Below are 12,658 nucleotides of genomic sequence, written 5' to 3' on the forward strand. Positions count from 1 at the left end.
ACTCATCTTTTTTAAAAGAAAAGAAAAGAAAGATAGCATTAGCAAACAGTATGATGTACGACCAGTCAAACGGAACCGTGCAGCAATGTTGACGAAACTGCGTCAGCATTACAACGTAGGAGCACCCAAATTAACGAGGTCAATTGTATTCAAGTCCGTACTCCGAGATCTCGAGAACACGTTTCTATGAATCTGACCCGCCCTCCGGCAGCAGCTAGCTGCCTAGCTTCCGTCGACATTCAAAATTCAGCATTTGAATTGGCAAGTATACTAGTAGTAGCTACAGTACGCAGGAAACTGTGCCGCAAAAATGGCGGAAATATCAGTCATCGTCAACGAAAAGCTTCCTTTTCGTGCCGCGACTTGCGAGGCGAGCCGAAGTATGGATGGCAATGGGTACGAAATATCCGCGTACCCACAGATACCAAATCCGATGGGCGTGGATACGGGTCTGGGCTCGCGGATACGGGCACGGGTACAACTTTAAACCTAACGGATATTTCCTAACAGATTTGAAAAATTGATACTCAGAACCCGCAAACCCGTCAGACCCGCTAATATGTGGGCCTGAGTATCCATATATATATATATACACTATCGTTTCACTTCACCTCTATTTTTTTCCCATCTCCGTTACTTCCACTCCCAGCCGCCACCCCACCCAGCGCCCCAGCCAGCACCCCTCCTCCTCAGGCGGTTAGGCGACTTAGGCCCCGACGCCCCGTGCCATAAGTGCGGCGTCGCACCCACCCATCCCCGCCCCCGCCGGCCACAGCCCCCCCTCCTCAGCTCTTCCGCTATCACCCGGTCGCCCCCCCCCCCCCCCCTCCTCGGCTCCTCCCGCGCCGGCCGAGCCTAGAACCTAGCAATGGCCGCGCCCAGAACCCAGCGCTGGCCGCCCCTAGGACCCAGCACCGCTTGAGCCCAGGCTCCAATGCCGGCCACGCCTAAGAGCCTAGGCCACGCGCCAGCCATGCCCAGGCGCCCGCGTCCCCGGCCGCCTGACATCCGCGCCTAGGTGCTTTTCGTCCAGCACATCCACAGGTATGTCCTGCACTGATCTGTTGTGCTTTAATGCTAGTTCTGCAGCGATATGCTTGATTTGCATGAGAAAGTTACTGTTATGCTAGATATGCTTGGTCTTTTAGCTGCAGTGCATTGAATGACTAATGTACTGATCGGAACATGTTAATTGTTCTACAGTTACAATGGCCAGTGCTCCTACTAGCTCCCAAGTTCCAAGTTCCCAAGCATCAGGTGTTGTAGTGGTTGCGGCTGATACAACAGAAGATAATGTTGTGCACATTTCAGATGGGGAGGAAGAAGCTCTTGCTGCTTCCGATAAAAGGAGGAAACTTTATTCTAAAGTGTGGAATGACTTCGTCCAAGTGTGTGTTGATGGAGAATGGAAGGCCAAATGTAATTACTGTGGCAAGAAACTTTCAGCCATATCAAGGAATGATACAACCCATCTGAAATCTTATCCTTTAAATAATAACAAGCAAGTAATTTGCGGTTTGGAACCACTGAAAAAGGGTCAGTGACCGTAGAAAACTATGTGTTTGATCAAGAAGTAGGTAGGAAAGCTCTTTATTCTATGATCATATTGCATGAGTACCCACTGTCTATTGTTGATCACCATGGTTTTCGTAAGTTTGTTAGTGCCTTGCAACTTTTGTTTAAAATGGGTACTAGAAAGAATATTAGAAGGGACATAATGCATTTCTATAAGGGTGAGAAAAGGAAAGCTAGGATATTCTTGCAAAGGACCAATTGTTGTGTTGCTGTTACAACTTATTTTTAGACAGCTGATAATCAAAAAAGAGGCTATATGGTTGTGATTGGACATTTTATTGATGACTCGTGGACGCTTAAAAACTGCATTTTGAGGTGATTATCTTTTTTTCATGAACTGTTGCTTGTTGTTCAGATTTTAAATTTCTATTAATTATGAACTTTAGAACAGAACTATTACTTTGTTATGTGTAGGTTTATATATGTGCCATGCCTCCATACCGCTGAAGTTATTTGTAATGCATTGCATAAGTGCCTCCAAAGCTGGGATATTAATCGGAGGGTATCACTGTGACTCCTGATAGCATGATTGGTTTAATGGAAATAAGGCTTGGTGCAGCTAATATGCTTTTGAGAGGTAAATGGCTGCATATACGGTGCTGCGCACATATTGTCAACCTCATCGTCAAAGATGGCATGGACGTCATTGCAAGTGTCGTTTCAAACATTCGAGATAGTATTGCTTATTGGGTTGCTACACTAAAGAGGTGAGGTATGAAAAGTTTGAGAAAACAGCTTTAGATAAAAATATTAAATTAGTCAAGAAGTTGCAACTAGATTGCAAACCTAGATAGAACTCAACCTATATCATGATTAGAATTTTGTAGGAAGATTTCTGAACGCTTGGATGAGCTTGATAGGAATTATATTTGTCCACCACCAAATGATTGGATATTTACTAGTATAGTTTGTGAGAAATTAGGATTATTCCATTGAGTTGTTTTCTGGACTAAATATGTGTCAGCCAACTTTTTTTTCCCTAAAGTATGTGAGATTAAACTTAAGATCAAATCTTGGGAGCATGATGGGTATGAAACAATTAGGGAAATGTCTGATGCCGTGATAGAAAAGTATGACAAATATTGGGCTGATATACATGGTATTATGGTTGTTGCTGTCATTCTTGATCCACGTCTTAAGATGACAATGTTAAATGCTTGCTATATTGCCCTTTTGGTGAAGAACAAGATGAAATTTATGTGACAGAGGCCCATGAATTGCTATCTGAGTTGATGAAATAATACCAATAAGACTTTGTTAGTACATCATCTAGTGGTGCTAGTTCTTCAGTTGATGCAGCTGGTGTGTTGTCTATTTTTAAAACCCTTGCTGCAAATAAGAAGACTGCTAGCTTTGTTAGAAGTAAGAATGAGCTAGATCACTATTTGGATGTAGAAACTCTTCCTCATGATGAGAATGAATATTTTGATATCCTGGTTGGTGGAAGTTGGAGGGAATTCGGTACCCCACTTTGAGGCAAATTGCTCGTGACATTTTGGATATTCCAATCACAACAATAGTTTCTGAATCAGCTTTTGGCACCAGTGGAAAGGTCTTGAGTGAGCATTGCAATCGTCTTACTTCTAAAACGTTGGAAGGTTTGATGTGTGGCCAAAGTTGGCTTCGTCACACTCTCAAAGGTACTATTGTACTATACTAAAATGTATTTTTATATAAGAACTATAAACTGTAGCTACTAATGTATGTGAAACTTGTATGTAAAATTTATTTGTAGATGATGGTGATGCAAGGACCAATAGTTTCTGATCATATCTTGAAGACATTCAAGAAGAAATGAGGGAGATTCTTTCATCACTACTGCTGATTCCGACTCATGAACTACTGCTGATTCTGACTCATGAGTTCTAATATTTGCTTGGCTCAATTGAATTTTTTTATATAATAATAGTTTTGAACAATGAATCTTGTATGGTTGTATACTTTTATTTCTGTTAATGTGTGATGTATCATGTATTTATATACGAGACTAGTTCATTTGTTTACTCAGACTTATTTGTTTTCTTAAATAAATGGTATTTATTTGCTGTTAAAATATAATGTGTGCTTGCCTTACTAAAACTTGCGGGTACACGGACGTGCCCGCGGGTACGCGGATATCCGCGGATAGCGGTTACGGGCGTCGTTTCGTGCCCATGGCGGGTTGCGGGCGTGGGTACGGGCATGGATTTTAGCATGCGGATACAAGTTTACAAAGTTAATATCCGCGCGGATTTTAGCACGCGGATACAAGTTTACAAAGTTAATATCCGCGTGGATTTTAGCCGTTGCCATCTTGGCGAAACCGTGCCGAAACTGTGTGTGCTGGTGCGCACGCGCGCGGTGGTGCCGGCCACCGGCGACGGGATCGCCGTCGTCCGCGACACACGCTGCCGGGCGCAGCCCCGGCAACACGTCGCCGCCATGGGAAAAGGAGAGAGTTTTGAGGCGGACAGCGATCCGAGGCGCAGCGCGATCCGCAAGACGAGGGAATGCGGTCAACTTGGCCGGAGATATTTTCTGCCAGGGGTCGGTCTCGGCTCGACAAAGGTTTCCCCGCATTTTGGCCCCTCCATTGCCACGATTGGCCCGGCAATCCATTCTCGCTAGGATGGGATGCCGGCCGGAGACCAGTAGACCACGGGGATCCAGTTCATCTGAAGTTGTTCAAGCTACCTCCGAGGGACGTCGTTGCTGCTGGCCATCCGTTCAGCATCCGACTGTCCCGTCGAGAAACAAGGGACTTGGTCTATACGTTCAGCTCATATTTGATTATTTGTCATACGGCCCATAACAAATAGCCTAGACTGGCACACGAGGAGAAGATTGCATCTGTTCGATACACATAGAGAAAAAAAAAACAGCGCTTTGCTGGGCGCCGCACATCTCACCGCCGCCCGCAACACCTGTGTCGCAGCTCGCTCATCGGCTCATCGCTGTCCACCGTCGCCGAGTGCCGCATCCCGCTCTCCGTTGTACATCGATGCCCGGTTGAATTGAATGGTAAATTAATGTGAAAATAAGATTGTGGCTTAATATTTAATGTCTCTGTCAGTTAGAGATTGATTGTTGCGTCCATTTGAGATTTTTTGCGGGTACAGATAGTGCTTTATTAACTAGACATAGGTCTGATTGCAATCGGTATTAATGATATCAATGGCACGCACAGGAGCGTGTCTCAACCATACCGCTGAATGGTTATTCTGTCTAGCTAATGCATCTAATTCATTTGCAACTTTGTTACATCCTCTCTATCCTCTCTTCACCTTGGCTACCTTCCAGTCCACCAGAAGCTGGGATAGCTCTTTGCATTCCGCAATGATGAAGCCGATTTCCGACCTGTCGATGTGCTTACCAGTGAGGGCATCCAGCACTATAGATGGCCAAACGTGCAATCCAGCACTACACAGCACGGACACGTCCAGGCACGGCACGATTAGGCACGGATAGCTAATCGTGTTGTGCCATGTCGCCATGCCGTACCTGCGCCGCGGCCCAGGCACGGCAAGATGCCCGTGCAGTCGTGCCGTGCCGGCCCAAATCCGTTGCCGGGCGGCGGTGCAGGTGGGGACAGCGTCGGCGGTGAGCGCGGGGAGGCCAGCGGGGGGCCAGCGCGTGGTGGCGGCTGGCAGCAACGATGAGCGTGGGGGGCTCGACGATGGAGACGAAAGGCGCGTTGACAGTGAGAGGGGGGAGGCGCGGCGCTGGGAGCTCGGACAGCGAGGCCACGGCGGTGGGAGCTAGGATAGCGAGGGGCCGCGAGGGCGGAGGGGCGCGACGGTGGCGAGGTAAGGTCGAGGGGCGAGGAGAGTAGTCGAGTGAAGGGGCGATAGGAAGACGCGAGACGAGGGGAGGCAGTGGGGCGGTGGCTGGTTGGAGGAATAAAGATTAGGGTTTGGAGTTGAAGTATTTATGCGAGATATATAGGCTTTAACGGGTCAAATCGTGCCAGTCTATTAGTTGTGTCATGCTCGTACCAGCACGCATGGTTTCGGCTCAGGCACGATACTAGGACCGTGCCATGGTGTCACTGCGGACTACATCCACTGTATCGAACCGTGTTTGTGTAGTAGTGTTTTTAAGTGTCATGTCCGGTGAGGTCCATCAGCCTAGCCCGTTTGACCATCTATATCCACCACTCTAGCACAGTCGGATTCTATAATTAGTGGTTCCTGACACCACTGGGATGCCAATCGAATGCCCTCCGCACAGGCCAGTGCTTCCGCCTCCACCGCGCTGGCACAGTTGAATAATGCCCTCTCCGCGCCGTGAACTTGACCGCTCCTGAATTATCCCTGCCGATGACCCCTGCACCTGCAAGAGCTGTTTCAGCAACGAGAGACGCATCCACGTTTACCTTAATCCATCCATCTGGCGGTGGTGACCATGTTGCTCGTTCGTCCTTCATGTTTCTTTTGATCAGGCTGGATGACCGGTGGGTGGCTGGCTTTGCATTTTCCCCTTGTCGTTGCTGTTCACTGTCGGCTTCTGAATTTCCATCATACTTGCCTTAAGACTAAGCAGGGCATGTATGGATTCTGTTACTCCCGATGGGCCTGAATTGTGGGTGATATTATTGTGGACTGTCCAGGCTCTCCACAACGCGTCCATTTGAGAATATGATAACTGCAATTGTATCAATCTGTTGACGATATCTATTCACTTACGAATTAGAATCATGGTGTGTTTTTATTAGTCTCTTGCGTGTTAGCTTCTTCTTCCATATCACTAGTATAGAATAAAACTAATAAAACTAGTAAGGTAGGCCGCGCAAATAGCGCGGCTAGTACGGCTTCAACTATTATAGTGATAGTTAATCCTGATATATAATTTTTTTTCTCTTATGCTTTGAGCAAGTGTCAATTTTCTCGCGGATGATTAATATCTTGGAGCATGTATGGTCCACATCTACTTTTTTCTATTATTTTTTTGCTTTGGTTTTCTCTATTTGATACTCTTCTAGGTTTTTTCTTTCTTTTTTTACCTTGGTAACCTCGATATCCATAACTTGTGAAAATCATGAACATGACCACAATAGTATTCTTTGTTCCTATTATTTTCTTATCGTGTGCAGGCTTCTCAAAATGATAAGTTATGTATAAGATTATTTCTAGTTGTTATTCTCCCGATGTTATTATTATATTAGCAACTACTACACCAATGCATCATCTTCTTTCTTGAATCTAGAGCAAGCAATTTCTTGCTAACGATCAATATCTCGATCAATCTCTAGTCCATCGAGCATCATGAAACAAACCTACCCTCCTTTATACTCCACTAAAATTACTTTTGACCAGTTTGATATGACCTCCATAGTCTATGTACACCAAGATGCAGAACTTCCCACCTTGATGTTTACTTTTGACCAGTTTGATATGACCTCCATAGTCAATGTACACCAGGAGGATGCAGAACTTCCCACCTTGATGTTCGTAGGCTTTTTATTAGCTATGTAGCTTGGCCTCCATAGCTTGTGTAGTGCATTATTTTGCGCTTTATGCCTCGCCTTTGCCATTGATATGTCATTGTTCATTGTATGGTTCCTCTATGGTTCACACCTCCTCCATCTTGATCTTCTAAGTATTCACGTTCGCATTCATCATGGCAAGCTTCACCCGCATCACGATTATGATGCCTCATTTCCTTTTGCGGCATCTTGATCTTGACCAATAGAATTTCATATCCTTTAAAAGTCGCTTGATCTTAACAGCATGCTAGAATTGATCTTATAGTGCTCTCTCTCAGCTACAATGATTGTTTCATGTTATAATTCTAACTTTAGCTTAACTTAATTTTAACATATATAGTCTCTTTATTTAGGTATTTCAGGGTAATGTATTTTAGAGATGTTGTTGCATCCTAGTATCTAATTTCCAAGGTTATTAGGGAGATTGGTTCATTTCCTCCCTAGAACCATGTGTTTTCTCCACAATCCATAGTATAAACTTTCTAAATTTCATCACTATTCTCATGCTTTGGTTCCTAATCCAAATTCATATCCATGATTGCTGAGCTCCGGCTAGCCTCTATAAATAAAATGGAGCTGGAGCTATTTCCACTTCAAAAAGAAAAAAGATGGAGCTCTCTAATAATTCAACTAAAGTGATTTCCGTTCTGCTCTCTCTCTCTCTGAGTGTGTAGAATCATTCCACCTTCATTTATCTTCAGATACTTTTCATAGGAAATCTCCAACCATATCATTATTACGGGTTGAATTGAATTTACATCTTGGCGAAATTTAGTTTGGTCTCCTAAAATTGGTTAGCTGCAGTAATATCTACTCATTTTGCACTGCAATTTTGTGATCGGTTGGATCCTACCAGCATTTAGGAGAAATCGAGTTCATACTCCCTAAATCGATCAATCGAAGTCACATTTGCTCATGTTGCACAACTACATGCTTGTTCTCCAGACAGTAATCAGGTGAGTATACCCGCAGTTTGCTGAGATCGTCTCCTTCAGTTTCTCATCTCTCCTGTTGCTACCTTGCATCTTGCCGCCTGGAGATTTGTGATATATCAATCTCCACCTGGCAACTTCTATTCGAATTCTCAAATAAATCTAGAAAGGACCCTTTTGCGGAATTACGGTAACAAATTAAAGAAATAGATTGAAGATGTACTACATGAAAAGAGGTGGTGTTCACTAAATAATTTAGCATGCTCCATGGTTAGTTTGATTGACACATATATTTACCCTTCCTATGTTGTAAGGAAACCTTGGTATGCACAATTTATTGATTCACCTCTTGATCCGCTTCTTTATTTGATTTTTATATCTTGCTTGCTTTGCTTAGTTGCTACCAATGGTACACCACTCCTTTGCATTCATGATGTTCCATGGTTCTAGGAGCTGCTCGATCTATTTGTTGTCTTACACACCTCAATTCTGTGTATTTAATTTATCACAAAATTATTACCTATCCCATTTATCAAGTTTATAAGCCCCTAGCTGGTATAGCAAAATATGTTACCCTTTTCCTCTCTTTTCTTAGATAATTGGTAATGGATAGATTTGTAGTTGTTTAAGTGATGTGAGATCTTGCATGTTCCAAGGAATGTGATTTTTTTTATCCATTTAGTATTCCAATTTCCATATATAAAACACTTATTATTTAAGTTTAGAATTTATATATTTATTATTCGTATTAGATATGTATTATTTAAATTAGTCTAGACCATTAGATCATCATAATTTAACTCATATTTATTTATTATTTATATTTGACCAATACTATTTATTTAGCTATTTTTCTTCCTAATTTACTTCTTAATAGCTCTACAAATCAACTACTAATTTTTCTAATAATTCTTGAATTTCTTTGCTAGTGGTGTTCGATATGGAGTCTTTGGTCAACTGCTAATTTCTTTTTTTTATTTTAAATTTAGCTATTTATTAATCGTATGGTCATATCCTAATTTTTATTATTTTTAAATTTAAATTAGCTATTTATTAATCGTATTTGATATGGACTCTTTGGGTTGGTCTAGACCGTTAGATCTTTATAAATCCGACGGTGGAAATTCTTCTCTTTGAATTTATCTATTTGTTAGTGGTGTTCGATATGGACTCTTTGGTCAACTGCTATTTTTTTATTTTTTATTTTGAATTTAGCTATTTACTAATCGTATTTGGCATGGACACTTTGGTCATGTCCTAATTTTCTTTAATTTTTAAATCGAAATTAGCTATTAATAATCGTATTTGATATGGACTCTTTGGGTTGGTATAGACCGTTAGATCTTTATAAAATCCGACGGTGGGAATTCTTCTTTTTTTTCAGGTTAACTTGAGAATTTTTAGACCCTCTCAACGAACGTGGTGGATTTTTTTTAACATTCTCTTATCAATATAATATATAATAGATAGATAGATTTCAACGGGCTGCTTCTTGCCTTCTTCCGTGAGAAAACTGGAAGGTTGAGCAAGTTGAAAGCAATCTGAGGATGCCAATTTGATCAATTACAGTGAGCCGTTCGTGAGAAAAGATGGATGAAGAGAGGAAAATCACTCAGACTTACGTATAAGATTGAAGTACAGAGAAACTAAGCGAGCTGATAGTCAGCTCACTTCTCCGGCCCGTTTCTGTTGGTCTCACGCTGTTTTTCATCGTCCTGGTGCTTTTTCGTCGGTCTCGCACGTTTTTCCATCCCTCTGATCCATCTGCAAATGGGCCTTAGCAAGCAGTTTGGCAGCACGTTTTCCGGCCAAGCCAGCGTTCCTGTATGATGCCGTCTGATGCGGACTGAACGGTGCCGCAGCTCCAACGTCCCTCTGAGGTAACTCCAACAACTTCAGAGGAACCGGATCCAAGTAGACCACCATGTCATCTCATCTGCATCTTTCTCGAATGGGCGATAACACAACTGTACAGTACAGTACTTCGTATCTCGTAGCATTTCTAGAAGAAATAAAGTTTTGCGACCCAACAAGAATACCGAACGCGTTGCATTGTACTGGTGCTGACGCTGTCACGCTAGCTAGTGCACCAGAGCCAGCCGAGCCGCAAATCACGAACACACAAGAAAAAAGAAGGTAGCCGGTGCACGGCAGAAACGGTTCGTGGTCCAGGACGTACGGTACGGTACGTCTGCTGGTAAAAACCGGCGGGTTTTCCTCGCGTATTCTGCAGGAATTTTATATGCATGAAGACTTTTTTTTTGAGAAGATTATATGCATGAAGACGTGTTGACGATTTTGCAGTTCAGCCGCCAGGCTCGCTCGCCTCGCGGGTGATGGTTCCCGCCAATTTCGTGCTGGAAGAGGAGCAGCAGGAGTTGTAGTTGGAGCAGGTCCTTTTTTTTTTGGTGAGAACAGCAGCATGCAGGTCCTGATCTGAGCAGCAGGCTGAACCCAAAACTAGAGCGGTTTGGATCGCCACGGCAGCAGCTGTTTCCCGTTCTTCCCCCCTTGGCCAAATACATGTAGGTACTGATGCACATCAATCAGGGCGCGGAATATTCCGAGTGCACGGGAAGGCGAGCCAGCGCTGCTGATGCTTTTGTTTCTGCCGGGCGTCAGGCAAAATGTTTAGGACGCCTCTCGCCGCCGGTCGCGTTTTTTTCTCATAACCATCCAAAAAGAGTAGATGGATGGACAAGCTCACAAGCATTACACAATTCGGGGGAAAGATGGGTTTGAAACACCGAAACCAGGATTTCCTCAAATCAGAAAGACGGCAGCAGGTTTTTGTTTCCCGTTGGCGTTCTCTATGCACTGAGATACTCGGCAACTCCTGCAGTTTGTAGATCAGATCAGCCGTGTCCCTTCAAGTCATCAAGTGGCAAATGTGTTCTGTATGACCGATAGGGACTGTCACCGTTTCAGCTACTGGAACATTTGGCACCCTTTGGACGCCCTGCGGTAGCGGAGAATAGGAAGAGCGGCGGCAGGGAGGGCGACCGAGGCGACCGAGGCAGACGAAGAGGAAGAAGGGGAGGGGAGGCGGCGGCGGAGAGGTAGAGAGTAGAGAGGGAGAGGGAGAGAGAGGACGGTAGCGGGAAGCAAGAGAGGGAGAGGCCGCCGTGTGCCTAGGCCGGCCCGCGCACCCCTTCCTTCGAGCCGTGCTGGCCGCCTCCCATCCCAAGCTTTCTGTGCCGGCCGTCTCCTACTCCGCCTCCGTCCCTAAACTTCCGCGCCGGCCATTTCTCGCCCGCCTCCGCTCGCTGCAGGTTGCCTTCGCGGGCGCCGCCACCTCCATGCCCGTCGCCTCCAGACGGCCACCTCCCGTCCGCCTCCACGCGCGTGGTTACTCCTAGCAACCTCCTCCATGTCGGCTGGCTGGCCATCTTCAGCCCGCGTCGTGGTTACTCCTAGCAACCTCCTCCATGTCGGCTGGCTGGCCACCTTCAGCCCGCGTCCGCCCACGCCACAGGCCGCCTTCGTGCACGCTGCCGAGTCCCGCTCGCCCACGGAGAGGGAGAAGGGGAGGGGAGGCGATGCCAGAGGGGGGGAGCAGGAGAAGGAGGGAGAGGCCATCGTGTGCCCGCGCCCCTCCCTTCGAGCCCCGTCCCGCGCTAGATCTGGATCCCGCGGGAGCGGGCGGCAAGTAGGAGGAGCGCTGGCCGGGAGGGGCGATGGAGGCAGGCGGAGAGGGAGAAGGGGAGGGAAGGTGGCGGGGACACAGAGAGCAAAGAGGGAGAGAAAGGGCGACAACGGGGAGTAGGGGAGGGATTGAGAGGGCGGCGACGAGCCGGGAGGAGAGGGGGAGGAGTTAGGGTTCGGGGCGCAAGAGGGGGTAAATGTAAAAGTGACTCATGGGGTTTTTTAAACACGGCAGGATTATTGAACTTCTTCTTCTTTGTGTCGAAATAAATATTAGTTTGAGAGTATATACGAACTTGAGTGCTGCCGTTCCAGATGAGTTGGGCTTAGTTATAATTTATAGAAAATTGAAGAACTTTTATACGAAATAGCCAAATCTCAAGCAGTAGTGTCCACCTTTTTCCAGTGGAGCGCGGGGAGGAGGGCAAAGCGCACTGCCTTTTAATCGAGCTGATGTGTTCCGACTGTAGGACCGATGGGACCGGGGCTGTCACTGTTTCAGCTTTGTTTGGGTTCCCATTGAACAAAAGGAGATACCAGGCATGGTAATAAGCGACAAACAAACGAGTCCAAGATGAGAATGGTTTTGGTTTCAGTGTTCTTCAGAGAACTCTATTTATGGTTGAACTAGTGGAGTGCATACTGTGCTTGTTGGCTCCGGTATTTCTCAAGATAGACTATCATAGGAGTGGGATACTGGTGCTGGTTTTATGTTGCCGGCGGTTGAATCCTTTTCCTGTCACAATGATAATGGTCAACACAACGAAGTGCTATATAAATTTTGCCTGAATAAGAGCATGAGAAACAGAGATGAATGATAGGCACAGATTCTCCGTAACGCACGTTATTGGGTCAGTGTTTGAAGTCTATCAGAATTCAGAATCATACGGAAAGAATTCGGTAGAGATAGATGAATATTTTTAAATGCACGAGGAATGCTTGAAACACGGGAAACGTGTCACTGTCAAACATGAGCCGTAGATGTACTACTTTAACCTGGTGCGTTTGTTGTATGCAATCTTTGTGGAGTAAAATGACGGGG

At 45.2% G+C, this 12,658-nt stretch overlaps 1 long non-coding RNA gene across 1 annotated transcript; it reads left to right on the forward strand.

Moving 5' to 3' along the window:
* Nucleotides 1–2,432: 2,432 nt before the first annotated feature.
* On the forward strand, nt 2,433–3,578 carry LOC112876900. The gene is made up of 2 exons (XR_003225391.1): nt 2,433–3,215; nt 3,311–3,578. It is a non-coding gene; the product is annotated as an uncharacterized LOC112876900 (long non-coding RNA).
* The last annotated feature ends 9,080 nt before the right edge of the window (nt 3,579–12,658 follow it).

The sequence above is a fragment of the Panicum hallii genome, chromosome 9, assembly GCF_002211085.1.
Source record: "Panicum hallii strain FIL2 chromosome 9, PHallii_v3.1, whole genome shotgun sequence".
Taxonomy (NCBI): Eukaryota; Viridiplantae; Streptophyta; class Magnoliopsida; order Poales; family Poaceae; genus Panicum; species Panicum hallii.